The sequence below is a fragment of the Engystomops pustulosus genome, chromosome 7 (assembly GCF_040894005.1).
Source record: "Engystomops pustulosus chromosome 7, aEngPut4.maternal, whole genome shotgun sequence".
Taxonomy (NCBI): domain Eukaryota; kingdom Metazoa; phylum Chordata; class Amphibia; order Anura; family Leptodactylidae; genus Engystomops; species Engystomops pustulosus.
This window is the reverse complement of record NC_092417.1, coordinates 135,383,646-135,404,872: the sequence shown is the minus strand read 5'-3', so window position 1 is coordinate 135,404,872 and position 21,227 is coordinate 135,383,646. Positions and strand designations below refer to the sequence as shown.

Genomic DNA, 21,227 nt, shown 5'->3' with positions numbered 1-21,227 from the left:
ATATTTCATAAGGATAACCAAAAGTTAAAAATTAAACTATGGTTTCACTGGGGATTGAACCCAGGACCTTCTGTGTGTAAAGCAGACGTGATGACCACTACACTATGAAACCCACCACAGGTCAGTTGGTTTGGATGACAGCTGCAGAAAACGGTTGTCCACTGATCTTTCAAAGCACAATATAATTTTCTTCTAAAGAAACCTGTTCAAAAAGATGTGCTCATAAGTGATAAAAAGTAGGACAATCTAACTGTAAATCAGACAAATTGACTGCTACCATATGAATTACAGATTGTAATATGTCATTTCAATTGTCTTTCGTTTAAATGGGTGGCCATGGAATTTGAGTATGCTTACATATAATTGTTTTTCAAAAATAACCAATGGTTAAAGATTAAGCCCTTGGTTTCACTGGGGATTGAACCCAGGACCTTCTGCGTGTAAAGCAGATGTGATGACCACTACACTATGAAACCCAACTTGTCCCTATGTGTGTCATTGACCGTTGCAGTACATGGGTGTCTCCTGATCATTCCAAAATCATACATTGTAATTTTCTTCAACAGACGCATGTTCAAAAGGATAATCCCATAGCAGATGTAATGACCACTTCCAAATAAATTATTGTTTGAAATGTGTCATTTCATTTCTTTTTCCTTCAAATGGGTATCTACAGAACATTAGAATGCTTCGAAAGAAAATTTATTGAGGATAACCAAGGGTTTATGACTCTGGCTTTCATTTGACTTAGGATAGATCTCAGGACATACTGAATGAAAAGCAGGTGTGATGACCACTACACTTTGAAACACAACACTTAAGCAGTGTTTTAATTGACCGTTGTTGTACACAGGTGTTTTATGATCTTCCGAAAAGACAATGCAACTTTCTTCTAGAGAATCCTGTTCAGAAGGATATGACCATGGTTTTTAGTGGGGATGAAAACTTGAACATTTCACTTGTAAATCAGACTAAATGACCACCACCATATGAATTCTAGATTGAAATATGTGATTTCATTTGTCTTTGCTTTAAATGGGTGTCTACTGAACATGAGAATTCTTACATAAAATATTTCATAAGGATAACCAAAAGTTAAAAATTAAACTATGGTTTCACTGGGGATTGAACCCAGGACCTTCTGTGTGTAAAGCAGACGTGATGACCACTACACTATGAAACCCACCACAGGTCAGTTGGTTTGGATGACAGCTGCAGAAAACGGTTGTCCACTGATCTTTCAAAGCACAATATAATTTTCTTCTAAAGAAACCTGTTCAAAAAGATGTGCTCATAAGTGATAAAAAGTAGGACAATCTAACTGTAAATCAGACAAATTGACTGCTACCATATGAATTACAGATTGTAATATGTCATTTCAATTGTCTTTCGTTTAAATGGGTGGCCATGGAATTTGAGTATGCTTACATATAATTGTTTTTCAAAAATAACCAATGGTTAAAGATTAAGCCCTTGGTTTCACTGGGGATTGAACCCAGGACCTTCTGCGTGTAAAGCAGATGTGATGACCACTACACTATGAAACCCAACTTGTCCCTATGTGTTTCATTGACCGTTGCAGTACATGGGTGTCTCCTGATCATTCCAAAATCATACATTGTAATTTTCTTCAACAGACGCATGTTCAAAAGGATAATCCCATAGCAGATGTAATGACCACTTCCAAATAAATTATTGTTTGAAATGTGTCATTTCATTTCTTTTTCCTTCAAATGGGTATCTACAGAACATTAGAATGCTTCGAAAGAAAATTTATTGAGGATAACCAAGGGTTAATGACTCTGGCTTTCATTTGACTTAGGATAGATCTCAGGACATACTGAATGAAAAGCAGGTGTGATGACCACTACACTTTGAAACACAACACTTAAGCAGTGTTTTAATTGACCGTTGTTGTACACAGGTGTTTTATGATCTTCCGAAAAGACAATGCAACTTTCTTCTAGAGAATCCTGTTCAGAAGGATATGACCATGGTTTTTAGTGGGGATGAAAACTTGAACATTTCACTTGTAAATCAGACTAAATGACCACCACCATATGAATTCTAGATTGAAATATGTGATTTCATTTGTCTTTGCTTTAAATGGGTGTCTACTGAACATGAGAATTCTTACATAAAATATTTCATAAGGATAACCAAAAGTTAAAAATTAAACTATGGTTTCACTGGGGATTGAACCCAGGACCTTCTGCGTGTAAAGCAGACGTGATGACCACTACACTATGAAACCCACCACAGATCAGTTGGATTGGATGACAGCTGCAGAAAACGGTTGTCCACTGATCTTTCAAAACACAATATAATTTTCTTCTAAAGAAACCTGTTCAAAAAGATGTGCTCATAAGTGATAAAAAGTAGGACAATCTAACTGTAAATCAGACAAATTGACTACTACCATATGAATTATAGATTGTAATATGTCATTTCAATTGTCTTTCGTTTAAATGGGTGGCCATGGAATTTGAGTATACTTACATACAATTGTTTTTTAAAAATAACCAATGGTTAAAGCTTAAGCCCTTGGTTTCACTGGGGATTGAACCCAGGACCTTCTGCGTGTAAAGCAGATGTGATGACCACTACACTATGAAACCCAACTTGTCCCTATGTTTTTCATTGACCGTTGCAGTACATGGGTGTCTCCTGATCATTCCAAAATCATACATTGTAATTTTCTTCAACAAAGGCATGTTCAAAAGGATAATCCCATAGTTTTGGTGGGGATGAAAGTGAAGAGCTTCCACTTGCAAAGCAGATGTAATGACCACTTCCAAATAAATTATTGTTTGAAATGTGTCATTTCATTTCTTTTTCCTTCAAATGGGTATCTACAGAACATTAGAATGCTTCGAAAGAAAATTTATTGAGGATAACCAAGGGTTAATGACTCTGGCTTTCATTTGACTTAGGATAGATCTCAGGACATACTGAATGAAAAGCAGGTGTGATGACCACTACACTTTGAAACACAACACTTAAGCAGTGTTTTAATTGACCGTTGTTGTACACAGGTGTTTTATGATCTTCCGAAAAGACAATGCAACTTTCTTCTAGAGAATCCTGTTCAGAAGGATATGACCATGGTTTTTAGTGGGGATGAAAACTTGAACATTTCACTTGTATATCAGACTAAATGACCACCACCATATAAATTCTAGATTGAAATATGTGATTTCATTTGTCTTTGCTTTAAATGGGTGTCTACTGAACATGAGAATTCTTACATAAAATATTTCATAAGGATAACCAAAAGTTAAAAATTAAACTATGGTTTCACTGGGGATTGAACCTAGGACCTTCTGTGTGTAAAGCAGACGTGATGACCACTACACTATGAAACCCACCACAGGTCAGTTGGTTTGGATGACAGCTGCAGAAAACGGTTGTCCACTGATCTTTCAAAACACAATATAATTTTCTTCTAAAGAAACCTGTTCAAAAAGATGTGCTCATAAGTGATAAAAAGTAGGACAATCTAACTGTAAATCAGACAAATTGACTGCTACCATATGAATTACAGATTGTAATATGTCATTTCAATTGTCTTTCGTTTAAATGGGTGGCCATGGAATTTGAGTATGCTTACATATAATTGTTTTTCAAAAATAACCAATGGTTAAAGATTAAGCCCTTGGTTTCACTGGGGATTGAACCCAGGACCTTCTGCGTGTAAAGCAGATGTGATGACCACTACACTATGAAACCCAACTTGTCCCTATGTGTTTCATTGACCGTTGCAGTACATGGGTGTCTCCTGATCATTCCAAAATCATACATTGTAATTTTCTTCAACAGACGCATGTTCAAAAGGATAATCCCATAGTTTTGGTGGGGATCAAAGTGAAGAGCTTCCACTTGCAAAGCAGATGTAATGACCACTTCCAAATAAATTATTGTTTGAAATGTGTCATTTCATTTCTTTTTCCTTCAAATGGGTATCTACAGAACATTAGAATGCTTCGAAAGAAAATTTATTGAGGATAACCAAGGGTTAATGACTCTGGCTTTCATTTGACTTAGGATAGATCTCAGGACATACTGAATGAAAAGCAGGTGTGATGACCACTACACTTTGAAACACAACACTTAAGCAGTGTTTTAATTGACCGTTGTTGTACACAGGTGTTTTATGATCTTCCGAAAAGACAATGCAACTTTCTTCTAGAGAATCCTGTTCAGAAGGATATGACCATGGTTTTTAGTGGGGATGAAAACTTGAACATTTCACTTGTAAATCAGACTAAATGACCACCACCATATGAATTCTAGATTGAAATATGTGATTTCATTTGTCTTTGCTTTAAATGGGTGTCTACTGAACATGAGAATTCTTACATAAAATATTTCATAAGGATAACCAAAAGTTAAAAATTAAACTATGGTTTCACTGGGGATTGAACCCAGGACCTTCTGCGTGTAAAGCAGACGTGATGACCACTACACTATGAAACCCACCACAGATCAGTTGGATTGGATGACAGCTGCAGAAAACGGTTGTCCACTGATCTTTCAAAACACAATATAATTTTCTTCTAAAGAAACCTGTTCAAAAAGATGTGCTCATAAGTGATAAAAAGTAGGACAATCTAACTGTAAATCAGACAAATTGACTACTACCATATAAATTATAGATTGTAATATGTCATTTCAATTGTCTTTCGTTTAAATGGGTGGCCATGGAATTTGAGTATGCCTACATACAATTGTTTTTTAAAAATAACCAATGGTTAAAGCTTAAGCCCTTGGTTTTACTGGGGATTGAACCCAGGACCTTCTGTGTGTAAAGCAGATGTGATGACCACTACACTATGAAACCCAACTTTTCCCTATGTTTTTCATTGACCGTTGCAGTACATGGGTGTCTCCTGATCATTCCAAAATCATACATTGTAATTTTCTTCAACAGACGCATGTTCAAAAGGATAATCCCATAGCAGATGTAATGACCACTTCCAAATAAATTATTGTTTGAAATGTGTCATTTCATTTCTTTTTCCTTCAAATGGGTATCTACAGAACATTAGAATGCTTCGAAAGAAAATTTATTGAGGATAACCAAGGGTTAATGACTCTGGCTTTCATTTGACTTAGGATAGATCTCAGGACATACTGAATGAAAAGCAGGTGTGATGACCACTACACTTTGAAACACAACACTTAAGCAGTGTTTTAATTGACCGTTGTTGTACACAGGTGTTTTATGATCTTCCGAAAAGACAATGCAACTTTCTTCTAGAGAATCCTGTTCAGAAGGATATGACCATGGTTTTTAGTGGGGATGAAAACTTGAACATTTCACTTGTATATCAGACTAAATGACCACCACCATATGACTTCTAGATTGAAATATGTGATTTCATTTGTCTTTGCTTTAAATGGGTGTCTACTGAACATGAGAATTCTTACATAAAATATTTCATAAGGATAACCAAAAGTTAAAAATTAAACTATGGTTTCACTGGGGATTGAACCCAGGACCTTCTGTGTGTAAAGCAGACGTGATGACCACTACACTATGAAACCCACCACAGGTCAGTTGGTTTGGATGACAGCTGCAGAAAATGGTTGTCCACTGATCTTTCAAAACACAATATAATTTTCTTCTAAAGAAACCTGTTCAAAAAGATGTGCTCATAAGTGATAAAAAGTAGGACAATCTAACTGTAAATCAGACAAATTGACTGCTACCATATGAATTACAGATTGTAATATGTCATTTCAATTGTCTTTCGTTTAAATGGGTGGCCATGGAATTTGAGTATGCTTACATATAATTGTTTTTCAAAAATAACCAATGGTTAAAGATTAAGCCCTTGGTTTCACTGGGGATTGAACCCAGGACCTTCTGCGTGAAAAGCAGATGTGATGACCACTACACTATGAAACCCAACTTGTCCCTATGTTTTTCATTGACCGTTGCAGTACATGGGTGTCTCCTGATCATTCCAAAATCATACATTGTAATTTTCTTCAACAGACGCATGTTCAAAAGGATAATCCCATAGTTTTGGTGGGGATCAAAGTGAAGAGCTTCCACTTGCAAAGCAGATGTAATGACCACTTCCAAATAAATTATTGTTTGAAATGTGTCATTTCATTTCTTTTTCCTTCAAATGGGTATCTACAGAACATTAGAATGCTTCGAAAGAAAATTTATTGAGGATAACCAAGGGTTAATGACTCTGGCTTTCATTTGACTTAGGATAGATCTCAGGACATACTGAATGAAAAGCAGGTGTGATGACCACTACACTTTGAAACACAACACTTAAGCAGTGTTTTAATTGACCGTTGTTGTACACAGGTGTTTTATGATCTTCCGAAAAGACAATGCAACTTTCTTCTAGAGAATCCTGTTCAGAAGGATATGACCATGGTTTTTAGTGGGGATGAAAACTTGAACATTTCACTTGTAAATCAGACTAAATGACCACCACCATATGAATTCTAGATTGAAATATGTGATTTCATTTGTCTTTGCTTTAAATGGGTGTCTACTGAACATGAGAATTCTTACATAAAATATTTCATAAGGATAACCAAAAGTTAAAAATTAAACTATGGTTTCACTGGGGATTGAACCCAGGACCTTCTGCGTGTAAAGCAGACGTGATGACCACTACACTATGAAACCCACCACAGATCAGTTGGATTGGATGACAGCTGCAGAAAACGGTTGTCCACTGATCTTTCAAAACACAATATAATTTTCTTCTAAAGAAACCTGTTCAAAAAGATGTGCTCATAAGTGATAAAAAGTAGGACAATCTAACTGTAAATCAGACAAATTGACTACTACCATATGAATTATAGATTGTAATATGTAATTTCAATTGTCTTTCGTTTAAATGGGTGGCCATGGAATTTGAGTATGCTTACATACAATTGTTTTTTAAAAATAACCAATGGTTAAAGCTTAAGCCCTTGGTTTCACTGGGGATTGAACCCAGGACCTTCTGCGTGTAAAGCAGATGTGATGACCACTACACTATGAAACCCATCTTGTCCCTATGTTTTTCATTGACCGTTGCAGTACATGGGTGTCTCCTGATCATTCCAAAATCATACATTGTAATTTTCTTCAACAAAGGCATGTTCAAAAGGATAATCCCATAGTTTTGGTGGGGATGAAAGTGAAGAGCTTCCACTTGCAAAGCAGATGTAATGACCACTTCCAAATAAATTATTGTTTGAAATGTGTCATTTCATTTCTTTTTCCTTCAAATGGGTATCTACAGAACATTAGAATGCTTCGAAAGAAAATTTATTGAGGATAACCAAGGGTTAATGACTCTGGCTTTCATTTGACTTAGGATAGATCTCAGGACATACTGAATGAAAAGCAGGTGTGATGACCACTACACTTTGAAACACAACACTTAAGCAGTGTTTTAATTGACCGTTGTTGTACACAGGTGTTTTATGATCTTCCGAAAAGACAATGCAACTTTCTTCTAGAGAATCCTGTTCAGAAGGATATGACCATGGTTTTTAGTGGGGATGAAAACTTGAACATTTCACTTGTAAATCAGACTAAATGACCACCACCATATGAATTCTAGATTGAAATATGTGATTTCATTTGTCTTTGCTTTAAATGGGTGTCTACTGAACATGAGAATTCTTACATAAAATATTTCATAAGGATAACCAAAAGTTAAAAATTAAACTATGGTTTCACTGGGGATTGAACCCAGGACCTTCTGTGTGTAAAGCAGACGTGATGACCACTACACTATGAAACCCACCACAGATCAGTTGGATTGGATGACAGCTGCAGAAAACGGTTGTCCACTGATCTTTCAAAACACAATATAATTTTCTTCTAAAGAAACCTGTTCAAAAAGATGTGCTCATAAGTGATAAAAAGTAGGACAATCTAACTGTAAATCAGACAAATTGACTACTACCATATGAATTATAGATTGTAATATGTAATTTCAATTGTCTTTCGTTTAAATGGGTGGCCATGGAATTTGAGTATGCTTACATACAATTGTTTTTTAAAAATAACCAATGGTTAAAGCTTAAGCCCTTGGTTTCACTGGGGATTGAACCCAGGACCTTCTGCGTGTAAAGCAGATGTGATGACCACTACACTATGAAACCCATCTTGTCCCTATGTTTTTCATTGACCGTTGCAGTACATGGGTGTCTCCTGATCATTCCAAAATCATACATTGTAATTTTCTTCAACAAAGGCATGTTCAAAAGGATAATCCCATAGTTTTGGTGGGGATGAAAGTGAAGAGCTTCCACTTGCAAAGCAGATGTAATGACCACTTCCAAATAAATTATTGTTTGAAATGTGTCATTTCATTTCTTTTTCCTTCAAATGGGTATCTACAGAACATTAGAATGCTTCGAAAGAAAATTTATTGAGGATAACCAAGGGTTAATGACTCTGGCTTTCATTTGACTTAGGATAGATCTCAGGACATACTGAATGAAAAGCAGGTGTGATGACCACTACACTTTGAAACACAACACTTAAGCAGTGTTTTAATTGACCGTTGTTGTACACAGGTGTTTTATGATCTTCCGAAAAGACAATGCAACTTTCTTCTAGAGAATCCTGTTCAGAAGGATATGACCATGGTTTTTAGTGGGGATGAAAACTTGAACATTTCACTTGTAAATCAGACTAAATGACCACCACCATATGAATTCTAGATTGAAATATGTGATTTCATTTGTCTTTGCTTTAAATGGGTGTCTACTGAACATGAGAATTCTTACATAAAATATTTCATAAGGATAACCAAAAGTTAAAAATTAAACTATGGTTTCACTGGGGATTGAACCTAGGACCTTCTGTGTGTAAAGCAGACGTGATGACCACTACACTATGAAACCCACCACAGGTCAGTTGGTTTGGATGACAGCTGCAGAAAACGGTTGTCCACTGATCTTTCAAAACACAATATAATTTTCTTCTAAAGAAACCTGTTCAAAAAGATGTGCTCATAAGTGATAAAAAGTAGGACAATCTAACTGTAAATCAGACAAATTGACTGCTACCATATGAATTACAGATTGTAATATGTCATTTCAATTGTCTTTCGTTTAAATGGGTGGCCATGGAATTTGAGTATGCTTACATATAATTGTTTTTCAAAAATAACCAATGGTTAAAGATTAAGCCCTTGGTTTCACTGGGGATTGAACCCAGGACCTTCTGCGTGTAAAGCAGATGTGATGACCACTACACTATGAAACCCAACTTGTCCCTATGTGTTTCATTGACCGTTGCAGTACATGGGTGTCTCCTGATCATTCCAAAATCATACATTGTAATTTTCTTCAACAGACGCATGTTCAAAAGGATAATCCCATAGTTTTGGTGGGGATCAAAGTGAAGAGCTTCCACTTGCAAAGCAGATGTAATGACCACTTCCAAATAAATTATTGTTTGAAATGTGTCATTTCATTTCTTTTTCCTTCAAATGGGTATCTACAGAACATTAGAATGCTTCGAAAGAAAATTTATTGAGGATAACCAAGGGTTAATGACTCTGGCTTTCATTTGACTTAGGATAGATCTCAGGACATACTGAATGAAAAGCAGGTGTGATGACCACTACACTTTGAAACACAACACTTAAGCAGTGTTTTAATTGACCGTTGTTGTACACAGGTGTTTTATGATCTTCCGAAAAGACAATGCAACTTTCTTCTAGAGAATCCTGTTCAGAAGGATATGACCATGGTTTTTAGTGGGGATGAAAACTTGAACATTTCACTTGTAAATCAGACTAAATGACCACCACCATATGAATTCTAGATTGAAATATGTGATTTCATTTGTCTTTGCTTTAAATGGGTGTCTACTGAACATGAGAATTCTTACATAAAATATTTCATAAGGATAACCAAAAGTTAAAAATTAAACTATGGTTTCACTGGGGATTGAACCCAGGACCTTCTGCGTGTAAAGCAGACGTGATGACCACTACACTATGAAACCCACCACAGATCAGTTGGATTGGATGACAGCTGCAGAAAACGGTTGTCCACTGATCTTTCAAAACACAATATAATTTTCTTCTAAAGAAACCTGTTCAAAAAGATGTGCTCATAAGTGATAAAAAGTAGGACAATCTAACTGTAAATCAGACAAATTGACTACTACCATATAAATTATAGATTGTAATATGTCATTTCAATTGTCTTTCGTTTAAATGGGTGGCCATGGAATTTGAGTATGCCTACATACAATTGTTTTTTAAAAATAACCAATGGTTAAAGCTTAAGCCCTTGGTTTTACTGGGGATTGAACCCAGGACCTTCTGTGTGTAAAGCAGATGTGATGACCACTACACTATGAAACCCAACTTTTCCCTATGTTTTTCATTGACCGTTGCAGTACATGGGTGTCTCCTGATCATTCCAAAATCATACATTGTAATTTTCTTCAACAGACGCATGTTCAAAAGGATAATCCCATAGCAGATGTAATGACCACTTCCAAATAAATTATTGTTTGAAATGTGTCATTTCATTTCTTTTTCCTTCAAATGGGTATCTACAGAACATTAGAATGCTTCGAAAGAAAATTTATTGAGGATAACCAAGGGTTAATGACTCTGGCTTTCATTTGACTTAGGATAGATCTCAGGACATACTGAATGAAAAGCAGGTGTGATGACCACTACACTTTGAAACACAACACTTAAGCAGTGTTTTAATTGACCGTTGTTGTACACAGGTGTTTTATGATCTTCCGAAAAGACAATGCAACTTTCTTCTAGAGAATCCTGTTCAGAAGGATATGACCATGGTTTTTAGTGGGGATGAAAACTTGAACATTTCACTTGTATATCAGACTAAATGACCACCACCATATGACTTCTAGATTGAAATATGTGATTTCATTTGTCTTTGCTTTAAATGGGTGTCTACTGAACATGAGAATTCTTACATAAAATATTTCATAAGGATAACCAAAAGTTAAAAATTAAACTATGGTTTCACTGGGGATTGAACCCAGGACCTTCTGTGTGTAAAGCAGACGTGATGACCACTACACTATGAAACCCACCACAGGTCAGTTGGTTTGGATGACAGCTGCAGAAAATGGTTGTCCACTGATCTTTCAAAACACAATATAATTTTCTTCTAAAGAAACCTGTTCAAAAAGATGTGCTCATAAGTGATAAAAAGTAGGACAATCTAACTGTAAATCAGACAAATTGACTGCTACCATATGAATTACAGATTGTAATATGTCATTTCAATTGTCTTTCGTTTAAATGGGTGGCCATGGAATTTGAGTATGCTTACATATAATTGTTTTTCAAAAATAACCAATGGTTAAAGATTAAGCCCTTGGTTTCACTGGGGATTGAACCCAGGACCTTCTGCGTGAAAAGCAGATGTGATGACCACTACACTATGAAACCCAACTTGTCCCTATGTTTTTCATTGACCGTTGCAGTACATGGGTGTCTCCTGATCATTCCAAAATCATACATTGTAATTTTCTTCAACAGACGCATGTTCAAAAGGATAATCCCATAGTTTTGGTGGGGATCAAAGTGAAGAGCTTCCACTTGCAAAGCAGATGTAATGACCACTTCCAAATAAATTATTGTTTGAAATGTGTCATTTCATTTCTTTTTCCTTCAAATGGGTATCTACAGAACATTAGAATGCTTCGAAAGAAAATTTATTGAGGATAACCAAGGGTTAATGACTCTGGCTTTCATTTGACTTAGGATAGATCTCAGGACATACTGAATGAAAAGCAGGTGTGATGACCACTACACTTTGAAACACAACACTTAAGCAGTGTTTTAATTGACCGTTGTTGTACACAGGTGTTTTATGATCTTCCGAAAAGACAATGCAACTTTCTTCTAGAGAATCCTGTTCAGAAGGATATGACCATGGTTTTTAGTGGGGATGAAAACTTGAACATTTCACTTGTAAATCAGACTAAATGACCACCACCATATGAATTCTAGATTGAAATATGTGATTTCATTTGTCTTTGCTTTAAATGGGTGTCTACTGAACATGAGAATTCTTACATAAAATATTTCATAAGGATAACCAAAAGTTAAAAATTAAACTATGGTTTCACTGGGGATTGAACCCAGGACCTTCTGCGTGTAAAGCAGACGTGATGACCACTACACTATGAAACCCACCACAGATCAGTTGGATTGGATGACAGCTGCAGAAAACGGTTGTCCACTGATCTTTCAAAACACAATATAATTTTCTTCTAAAGAAACCTGTTCAAAAAGATGTGCTCATAAGTGATAAAAAGTAGGACAATCTAACTGTAAATCAGACAAATTGACTACTACCATATGAATTATAGATTGTAATATGTAATTTCAATTGTCTTTCGTTTAAATGGGTGGCCATGGAATTTGAGTATGCTTACATACAATTGTTTTTTAAAAATAACCAATGGTTAAAGCTTAAGCCCTTGGTTTCACTGGGGATTGAACCCAGGACCTTCTGCGTGTAAAGCAGATGTGATGACCACTACACTATGAAACCCATCTTGTCCCTATGTTTTTCATTGACCGTTGCAGTACATGGGTGTCTCCTGATCATTCCAAAATCATACATTGTAATTTTCTTCAACAAAGGCATGTTCAAAAGGATAATCCCATAGTTTTGGTGGGGATGAAAGTGAAGAGCTTCCACTTGCAAAGCAGATGTAATGACCACTTCCAAATAAATTATTGTTTGAAATGTGTCATTTCATTTCTTTTTCCTTCAAATGGGTATCTACAGAACATTAGAATGCTTCGAAAGAAAATTTATTGAGGATAACCAAGGGTTAATGACTCTGGCTTTCATTTGACTTAGGATAGATCTCAGGACATACTGAATGAAAAGCAGGTGTGATGACCACTACACTTTGAAACACAACACTTAAGCAGTGTTTTAATTGACCGTTGTTGTACACAGGTGTTTTATGATCTTCCGAAAAGACAATGCAACTTTCTTCTAGAGAATCCTGTTCAGAAGGATATGACCATGGTTTTTAGTGGGGATGAAAACTTGAACATTTCACTTGTAAATCAGACTAAATGACCACCACCATATGAATTCTAGATTGAAATATGTGATTTCATTTGTCTTTGCTTTAAATGGGTGTCTACTGAACATGAGAATTCTTACATAAAATATTTCATAAGGATAACCAAAAGTTAAAAATTAAACTATGGTTTCACTGGGGATTGAACCCAGGACCTTCTGCGTGTAAAGCAGACGTGATGACCACTACACTATGAAACCCACCACAGATCAGTTGGATTGGATGACAGCTGCAGAAAACGGTTGTCCACTGATCTTTCAAAACACAATATAATTTTCTTCTAAAGAAACCTGTTCAAAAAGATGTGCTCATAAGTGATAAAAAGTAGGACAATCTAACTGTAAATCAGACAAATTGACTACTACCATATGAATTATAGATTGTAATATGTAATTTCAATTGTCTTTCGTTTAAATGGGTGGCCATGGAATTTGAGTATGCTTACATACAATTGTTTTTTAAAAATAACCAATGGTTAAAGCTTAAGCCCTTGGTTTCACTGGGGATTGAACCCAGGACCTTCTGCGTGTAAAGCAGATGTGATGACCACTACACTATGAAACCCATCTTGTCCCTATGTTTTTCATTGACCGTTGCAGTACATGGGTGTCTCCTGATCATTCCAAAATCATACATTGTAATTTTCTTCAACAAAGGCATGTTCAAAAGGATAATCCCATAGTTTTGGTGGGGATGAAAGTGAAGAGCTTCCACTTGCAAAGCAGATGTAATGACCACTTCCAAATAAATTATTGTTTGAAATGTGTCATTTCATTTCTTTTTCCTTCAAATGGGTATCTACAGAACATTAGAATGCTTCGAAAGAAAATTTATTGAGGATAACCAAGGGTTAATGACTCTGGCTTTCATTTGACTTAGGATAGATCTCAGGACATACTGAATGAAAAGCAGGTGTGATGACCACTACACTTTGAAACACAACACTTAAGCAGTGTTTTAATTGACCGTTGTTGTACACAGGTGTTTTATGATCTTCCGAAAAGACAATGCAACTTTCTTCTAGAGAATCCTGTTCAGAAGGATATGACCATGGTTTTTAGTGGGGATGAAAACTTGAACATTTCACTTGTAAATCAGACTAAATGACCACCACCATATGAATTCTAGATTGAAATATGTGATTTCATTTGTCTTTGCTTTAAATGGGTGTCTACTGAACATGAGAATTCTTACATAAAATATTTCATAAGGATAACCAAAAGTTAAAAATTAAACTATGGTTTCACTGGGGATTGAACCTAGGACCTTCTGTGTGTAAAGCAGACGTGATGACCACTACACTATGAAACCCACCACAGGTCAGTTGGTTTGGATGACAGCTGCAGAAAACGGTTGTCCACTGATCTTTCAAAACACAATATAATTTTCTTCTAAAGAAACCTGTTCAAAAAGATGTGCTCATAAGTGATTAAAAGTAGGACAATCTAACTGTAAATCAGACAAATTGACTACTACCATATGAATTACAGATTGTAATATGTCATTTCAATTGTCTTTCGTTTAAATGGGTGGCCATGGAATTTGAGTATGCTTACATATAATTGTTTTTCAAAAATAACCAATGGTTAAAGATTAAGCCCTTGGTTTGACTGGGGATTGAACCCAGGACCTTCTGCGTGTAAAGCAGATGTGATGACCACTACACTATGAAACCCAACTTGTCCCTATGTTTTTCATTGACCGTTGCAGTACATGGGTGTCTCCTGATCATTCCAAAATCATACATTGTAATTTTCTTCAACAGACGCATGTTCAAAAGGATAATCCCATAGTTTTGGTGGGGATCAAAGTGAAGAGCTTCCACTTGCAAAGCAGATGTAATGACCACTTCCAAATAAATTATTGTTTGAAATGTGTCATTTCATTTCTTTTTCCTTCAAATGGGTATCTACAGAACATTAGAATGCTTCGAAAGAAAATTTATTGAGGATAACCAAGGGTTAATGACTCTGGCTTTCATTTGACTTAGGATAGATCTCAGGACATACTGAATGAAAAGCAGGTGTGATGACCACTACACTTTGAAACACAACACTTAAGCAGTGTTTTAATTGACCGTTGTTGTACACAGGTGTTTTATGATCTTCCGAAAAGACAATGCAACTTTCTTCTAGAGAATCCTGTTCAGAAGGATATGACCATGGTTTTTAGTGGGGATGAAAACTTGAACATTTCACTTGTAAATCAGACTAAATGACCACCACCATATGAATTCTAGATTGAAATATGTGATTTCATTTGTCTTTGCTTTAAATGGGTGTCTACTGAACATGAGAATTCTTACATAAAATATTTCATAAGGATAACCAAAAGTTAAAAATTAAACTATGGTTTCACTGGGGATTGAACCCAGGACCTTCTGTGTGTAAAGCAGACGTGATGACCACTACACTATGAAACCCACCACAGGTCAGTTGGTTTGGATGACAGCTGCAGAAAACGGTTGTCCACTGATCTTTCAAAACACAATATAATTTTCTTCTAAAGAAACCTGTTCAAAAAGATGTGCTCATAAGTGATAAAAAGTAGGACAATCTAACTGTAAATCAGACAAATTGACTGCTACCATATGAATTACAGATTGTAATATGTCATTTCAATTGTCTTTCATTTAAATGGGTGGCCATGGAATTTGAGTATGCTTACATATAATTGTTTTTCAAAAATAACCAATGGTTAAAGATTAAGCCCTTGGTTTCACTGGGGATTGAACCCAGGACCTTCTGGGTGTAAAGCAGATGTGATGACCACTACACTATGAAACCCAACTTGTCCCTATGTTATTCATTGACCGTTGCAGTACATGGGTGTCTCCTGATCATTCCAAAATCATACATTGTAATTTTCTTCAACAGACGCATGTTCAAAAGGATAATCCCATAGTTTTGGTGGGGATCAAAGTGAAGAGCTTCCACTTGCAAAGCAGATGTAATGACCACTTCCAAATAAATTATTGTTTGAAATGTGTCATTTCATTTCTTTTTCCTTCAAATGGGTATCTACAGAACATTAGAATGCTTCGAAAGAAAATTTATTGAGGATAACCAAGGGTTAATGACTCTGGCTTTCATTTGACTTAGGATAGATCTCAGGACATACTGAATGAAAAGCAGGTGTGATGACCACTACACTTTGAAACACAACACTTAAGCAGTGTTTTAATTGACCGTTGTTGTACACAGGTGTTTTATGATCTTCCGAAAAGACAATGCAACTTTCTTCTAGAGAATCCTGTTCAGAAGGATATGACAATGGTTTTTAGTGGGGATGAAAACTTGAACATTTCACTTGTAAATCAGACTAAATGACCACCACCATATGAATTCTAGATTGAAATATGTGATTTCATTTGTCTTTGCTTTAAATGGGTGTCTACTGAACATGAGAATTCTTACATAAAATATTTCATAAGGATAACCAAAAGTTAAAAATTAAACTATGGTTTCACTGGGGATTGAACCCAGGACCTTCTATGTGTAAAGCAGACGTGATGACCACTACACTATGAAACCCACCACAGGTCGGTTGGTTTGGATGACAGCTGCAGAAAATGGTTGTCCACTGATCTTTCAAAACACAATATAATTTTCTTCTAAAGAAACCTGTTCAAAAAGATGTGCTCATAAGTGATAAAAAGTAGGACAATCTAACTGTAAATCAGACAAATTGACTGCTACCATATGAATTACAGATTGTAATATGTCATTTCAATTGTCTTTCGTTTAAATGGGTGGCCATGGAATTTGAGTATGCTTACATATAATTGTTTTTCAAAAATAACCAATGGTTAAAGATTAAGCCCTTGGTTTGACTGGGGATTGAACCCAGGACCTTCTGCGTGTAAAGCAGATGTGATGACCACTACACTATGAAACCCAACTTGTCCCTATGTTTTTCATTGACCGTTGCAGTACATGGGTGTCTCCTGATCATTCCAAAATCATACATTGTAATTTTCTTCAACAGACTCATGTTCAAAAGGATAATCCCATAGTTTTGGTGGGGATCAAAGTGAAGAGCTTCCACTTGCAAAGCAGATGTAATGACCACTTCCAAATAAATTATTGTTTGAAATGTGTCATTTCATTTCTTTTTCCTTCAAATGGGTATCTACAGAACATTAGAATGCTTCGAAAGAAAATTTATTGAGGATAACCAAGGGTTAATGACTCTGGCTTTCATTTGACTTAGGATAGATCTCAGGACATACTGAATGAAAAGCAGGTGTGATGACCACTACACTTTGAAACACAACACTTAAGCAGTGTTTTAATTGACCGTTGTTGTACACAGGTGTTTTATGATCTTCCGAAAAGACAATGCAACTTTCTTCTAGAGAATCCTGTTCAGAAGGATATGACCATGGTTTTTAGTGGGGATGAAAACTTGAACATTTCACTTGTAAATCAGACTAAATGACCACCACCATATGAATTCTAGATTGAAATATGTGATTTCATTTGTCTTTGCTTTAAATGGGTGTCTACTGAACATGAGAATTCTTACATAAAATATTTCATAAGGATAACCAAAAGTTAAAAATTAAACTATGGTTTCCCTGGGGATTGAACCCAGGACCTTCTGCGTGTAAAGCAGACGTGATGACCACTACACTATGAAACCCACCACAGATCAGTTGGATTGGATGACAGCTGCAGAAAACGGTTGTCCACTGATCTTTCAAAACACAATATAATTTTCTTCTAAAGAAACCTGTTCAAAAAGATGTGCTCATAAGTGATAAAAAGTAGGACAATCTAACTGTAAATCAGACAAATTGACTACTACCATATGAATTATAGATTGTAATATGTCATTTCAATTGTCTTTCGTTTAAATGGGTGGCCATGGAATTTGAGTATGCTTACATACAATTGTTTTTTAAAAATAACCAATGGTTAAAGCTTAAGCCCTTGGTTTCACTGGGGATTGAACCCAGGACCTTCTGCGTGTAAAGCAGATGTGATGACCACTACACTATGAAACCCAACTTGTCCCTAGGTTTTTCATTGACCGTTGCAGTACATGGGTGTCTCCTGATCATTCCAAAATCATACATTGTAATTTTCTTCAACAAACGCATGTTCAAAAGGATAATCCCATAGTTTTGGTGGGGATCAAAGTGAAGAGCTTCCACTTGCAAAGCAGATGTAATGACCACTTCCAAATAAATTATTGTTTGAAATGTGTCATTTCATTTCTTTTTCCTTCAAATGGGTATCTACAGAACATTAGAATGCTTCGAAAGAAAATTTATTGAGGATAACCAAGGGTTAATGACTCTGGCTTTCATTTGACTTAGGATAGATCTCAGGACATACTGAATGAAAAGCAGGTGTGATGACCACTACACTTTGAAACACAACACTTAAGCAGTGTTTTAATTGACCGTTGTTGTACACAGGTGTTTTATGATCTTCCGAAAAGACAATGCAACTTTCTTCTAGAGAATCCTGTTCAGAAGGATATGACCATGGTTTTTAGTGGGGATGAAAACTTGAACATTTCACTTGTATATCAGACTAAATGACCACCACCATATGAATTCTAGATTGAAATATGTGATTTCATTTGTCTTTGCTTTAAATGGGTGTCTACTGAACATGAGAATTCTTACATAAAATATTTCATAAGGATAACCAAAAGTTAAAAATTAAACTATGGTTTCACTGGGGATTGAACCCAGGACCTTCTGTGTGTAAAGCAGACGTGATGACCACTACACTATGAAACCCACCACAGGTCAGTTGGTTTGGATGACAGCTGCAGAAAATGGTTGTCCACTGATCTTTCAAAACACAATATAATTTTCTTCTAAAGAAACCTGTTCAAAAAGATGTGCTCATAAGTGATAAAAAGTAGGACAATCTAACTGTAAATCAGACAAATTGACTGCTACCATATGAATTACAGATTGTAATATGTCATTTCAATTGTCTTTCGTTTAAATGGGTGGCCATGGAATTTGAGTATGCTTACATATAATTGTTTTTCAAAAATAACCAATGGTTAAAGATTAAGCCCTTGGTTTGACTGGGGATTGAACCCAGGACCTTCTGCGTGTAAAGCAGATGTGATGACCACTACACTATGAAACCCAACTTGTCCCTATGTTTTTCATTGACCGTTGCAGTACATGGGTGTCTCCTGATCATTCCAAAATCATACATTGTAATTTTCTTCAACAGACGCATGTTCAAAAGGATAATCCCATAGTTTTGGTGGGGATCAAAGTGAAGAGCTTCCACTTGCAAAGCAGATGTAATGACCACTTCCAAATAAATTATTGTTTGAAATGTGTCATTTCATTTCTTTTTCCTTCAAATGGGTATCTACAGAACATTAGAATGCTTCGAAAGAAAATTTATTGAGGATAACCAAGGGTTAATGACTCTGGCTTTCATTTGACTTAGGATAGATCTCAGGACATACTGAATGAAAAGCAGGTGTGATGACCACTACACTTTGAAACACAACACTTAAGCAGTGTTTTAATTGACCGTTGTTGTACACAGGTGTTTTATGATCTTCCGAAAAGACAATGCAACTTTCTTCTAGAGAATCCTGTTCAGAAGGATATGACCATGGTTTTTAGTGGGGATGAAAACTTGAACATTTCACTTGTAAATCAGACTAAATGACCACCACCATATGAACTCTAGATTGAAATATGTGATTTCATTTGTCTTTGCTTTAAATGGGTGTCTACTGAACATGAGAATTCTTACATAAAATATTTCATAAGGATAACCAAAAGTTAAAAATTAAACTATGGTTTCACTGGGGATTGAACCCAGGACCTTCTGCGTGTAAAGCAGACGTGATGACCACTACACTATGAAACCCACCACAGATCAGTTGGATTGGATGACAGCTGCAGAAAACGGTTGTCCACTTATCTTTCAAAACACAATATAATTTTCTTCTAAAGAAACCTGTTCAAAAAGATGTGCTCATAAGTGATAAAAAGTAGGACAATCTAACTGTAAATCAGACAAATTGACTACTACCATATGAATTATAGATTGTAATATGTCATTTCAATTGTCTTTCGTTTAAATGGGTGGCCATGGAATTTGAGTATGCTTACATACAATTGTTTTTTAAAAATAACCAATGGTTAAAGCCTAAGCCCTTGGTTTCACTGGGGATTGAACCCAGGACCTTCTGCGTGTAAAGCAGATGTGATGACCACTACACTATGAAACCCAACTTGTCCCTATGTTTTTCATTGACCGTTGCAGTACATGGGTGTCTCCTGATCATTCCAAAATCATACATTGTAATTTTCTTCAACAAACGCATGTTCAAAAGGATAATCCCATAGTTTTGGTGGGGATCAAAGTGAAGAGCTTCCACTTGCAAAGCAGATGTAATGACCACTTCCAAATAAATTATTGTTTGAAATGTGTCATTTCATTTCTTTTTCCTTCAAATGGGTATCTACAGAACATTAGAATGCTTCGAAAGAAAATTTATTGAGGATAACCAAGGGTTAATGACTCTGGCTTTCATTTGACTTAGGATAGATCTCAGGACATACTGAATGAAAAGCAGGTGTGATGACCACTACACTTTGAAACACAACACTTAAGCAGTGTTTTAATTGACCGTTGTTGTACACAGGTGTTTTATGATCTTCCGAAAAGACAATGCAACTTTCTTCTAGAGAATCCTGTTCAGAAGGATATGACCATGGTTTTTAGTGGGGATGAAAACTTGAACATTTCACTTGTAAATCAGACTAAATGACCACCACCATATGAACTCTAGATTGAAATATGTGATTTCATTTGTCTTTGCTTTAAATGGGTGTCTACTGAACATGAGAATTCTTACATAAAATATTTCATAAGGATAACCAAAAGTTAAAAATTAAACTATGGTTTCACTGGGGATTGAACCCAGGACCTTCTGCGTGTAAAGCAGACGTGATGACCACTACACTATGAAACCCACCACAGGTCAGTTGGTTTGGATGACAGCTGCAGAAAACGGTTGTCCACTGATCTTTCAAAACACAATATAATTTTCTTCTAAAGAAACCTGTTCAAAAAGATGTGCTCATAAGTGATAAAAAGTAGGACAATCTAACTGTAAATCAGACAAATTGACTGCTACC

At 35.8% G+C, this 21,227-nt stretch overlaps 21 non-coding genes across 21 annotated transcripts; all 21 read right to left on the bottom strand.

Annotated features, from left to right (window-relative positions):
• Positions 1–403: 403 nt before the first annotated feature.
• On the bottom strand, positions 404–476 carry TRNAV-UAC (transfer RNA valine (anticodon UAC)). The gene has a single exon. It is a non-coding gene; the product is annotated as a tRNA-Val (tRNA).
• Positions 477–1,474: 998 nt separating this feature from the next.
• TRNAV-UAC (transfer RNA valine (anticodon UAC)) lies at positions 1,475–1,547 on the bottom strand. Its single transcript has one exon. It is a non-coding gene; the product is annotated as a tRNA-Val (tRNA).
• Positions 1,548–2,181: 634 nt separating this feature from the next.
• TRNAV-UAC (transfer RNA valine (anticodon UAC)) lies at positions 2,182–2,254 on the bottom strand. Its single transcript has one exon. It is a non-coding gene; the product is annotated as a tRNA-Val (tRNA).
• Positions 2,255–2,545: 291 nt separating this feature from the next.
• TRNAV-UAC (transfer RNA valine (anticodon UAC)) lies at positions 2,546–2,618 on the bottom strand. The gene has a single exon. It is a non-coding gene; the product is annotated as a tRNA-Val (tRNA).
• A 1,038-nt stretch (positions 2,619–3,656) lies between these two features.
• Positions 3,657–3,729, bottom strand: TRNAV-UAC (transfer RNA valine (anticodon UAC)). The gene has a single exon. It is a non-coding gene; the product is annotated as a tRNA-Val (tRNA).
• Positions 3,730–4,403: 674 nt separating this feature from the next.
• On the bottom strand, positions 4,404–4,476 carry TRNAV-UAC (transfer RNA valine (anticodon UAC)). Its single transcript has one exon. It is a non-coding gene; the product is annotated as a tRNA-Val (tRNA).
• Positions 4,477–5,838: 1,362 nt separating this feature from the next.
• TRNAE-UUC (transfer RNA glutamic acid (anticodon UUC)) lies at positions 5,839–5,911 on the bottom strand. Its single transcript has one exon. It is a non-coding gene; the product is annotated as a tRNA-Glu (tRNA).
• Positions 5,912–6,585: 674 nt separating this feature from the next.
• On the bottom strand, positions 6,586–6,658 carry TRNAV-UAC (transfer RNA valine (anticodon UAC)). The gene has a single exon. It is a non-coding gene; the product is annotated as a tRNA-Val (tRNA).
• Positions 6,659–6,949: 291 nt separating this feature from the next.
• On the bottom strand, positions 6,950–7,022 carry TRNAV-UAC (transfer RNA valine (anticodon UAC)). The gene has a single exon. It is a non-coding gene; the product is annotated as a tRNA-Val (tRNA).
• A 1,038-nt stretch (positions 7,023–8,060) lies between these two features.
• TRNAV-UAC (transfer RNA valine (anticodon UAC)) lies at positions 8,061–8,133 on the bottom strand. Its single transcript has one exon. It is a non-coding gene; the product is annotated as a tRNA-Val (tRNA).
• A 1,038-nt stretch (positions 8,134–9,171) lies between these two features.
• Positions 9,172–9,244, bottom strand: TRNAV-UAC (transfer RNA valine (anticodon UAC)). Its single transcript has one exon. It is a non-coding gene; the product is annotated as a tRNA-Val (tRNA).
• A 674-nt stretch (positions 9,245–9,918) lies between these two features.
• TRNAV-UAC (transfer RNA valine (anticodon UAC)) lies at positions 9,919–9,991 on the bottom strand. The gene has a single exon. It is a non-coding gene; the product is annotated as a tRNA-Val (tRNA).
• A 1,362-nt stretch (positions 9,992–11,353) lies between these two features.
• Positions 11,354–11,426, bottom strand: TRNAE-UUC (transfer RNA glutamic acid (anticodon UUC)). Its single transcript has one exon. It is a non-coding gene; the product is annotated as a tRNA-Glu (tRNA).
• A 674-nt stretch (positions 11,427–12,100) lies between these two features.
• TRNAV-UAC (transfer RNA valine (anticodon UAC)) lies at positions 12,101–12,173 on the bottom strand. The gene has a single exon. It is a non-coding gene; the product is annotated as a tRNA-Val (tRNA).
• Positions 12,174–12,464: 291 nt separating this feature from the next.
• On the bottom strand, positions 12,465–12,537 carry TRNAV-UAC (transfer RNA valine (anticodon UAC)). The gene has a single exon. It is a non-coding gene; the product is annotated as a tRNA-Val (tRNA).
• A 674-nt stretch (positions 12,538–13,211) lies between these two features.
• On the bottom strand, positions 13,212–13,284 carry TRNAV-UAC (transfer RNA valine (anticodon UAC)). Its single transcript has one exon. It is a non-coding gene; the product is annotated as a tRNA-Val (tRNA).
• A 291-nt stretch (positions 13,285–13,575) lies between these two features.
• Positions 13,576–13,648, bottom strand: TRNAV-UAC (transfer RNA valine (anticodon UAC)). Its single transcript has one exon. It is a non-coding gene; the product is annotated as a tRNA-Val (tRNA).
• A 4,371-nt stretch (positions 13,649–18,019) lies between these two features.
• TRNAV-UAC (transfer RNA valine (anticodon UAC)) lies at positions 18,020–18,092 on the bottom strand. The gene has a single exon. It is a non-coding gene; the product is annotated as a tRNA-Val (tRNA).
• A 1,785-nt stretch (positions 18,093–19,877) lies between these two features.
• TRNAV-UAC (transfer RNA valine (anticodon UAC)) lies at positions 19,878–19,950 on the bottom strand. Its single transcript has one exon. It is a non-coding gene; the product is annotated as a tRNA-Val (tRNA).
• Positions 19,951–20,241: 291 nt separating this feature from the next.
• TRNAV-UAC (transfer RNA valine (anticodon UAC)) lies at positions 20,242–20,314 on the bottom strand. Its single transcript has one exon. It is a non-coding gene; the product is annotated as a tRNA-Val (tRNA).
• Positions 20,315–20,988: 674 nt separating this feature from the next.
• On the bottom strand, positions 20,989–21,061 carry TRNAV-UAC (transfer RNA valine (anticodon UAC)). The gene has a single exon. It is a non-coding gene; the product is annotated as a tRNA-Val (tRNA).
• Positions 21,062–21,227: the final 166 nt, after the last annotated feature.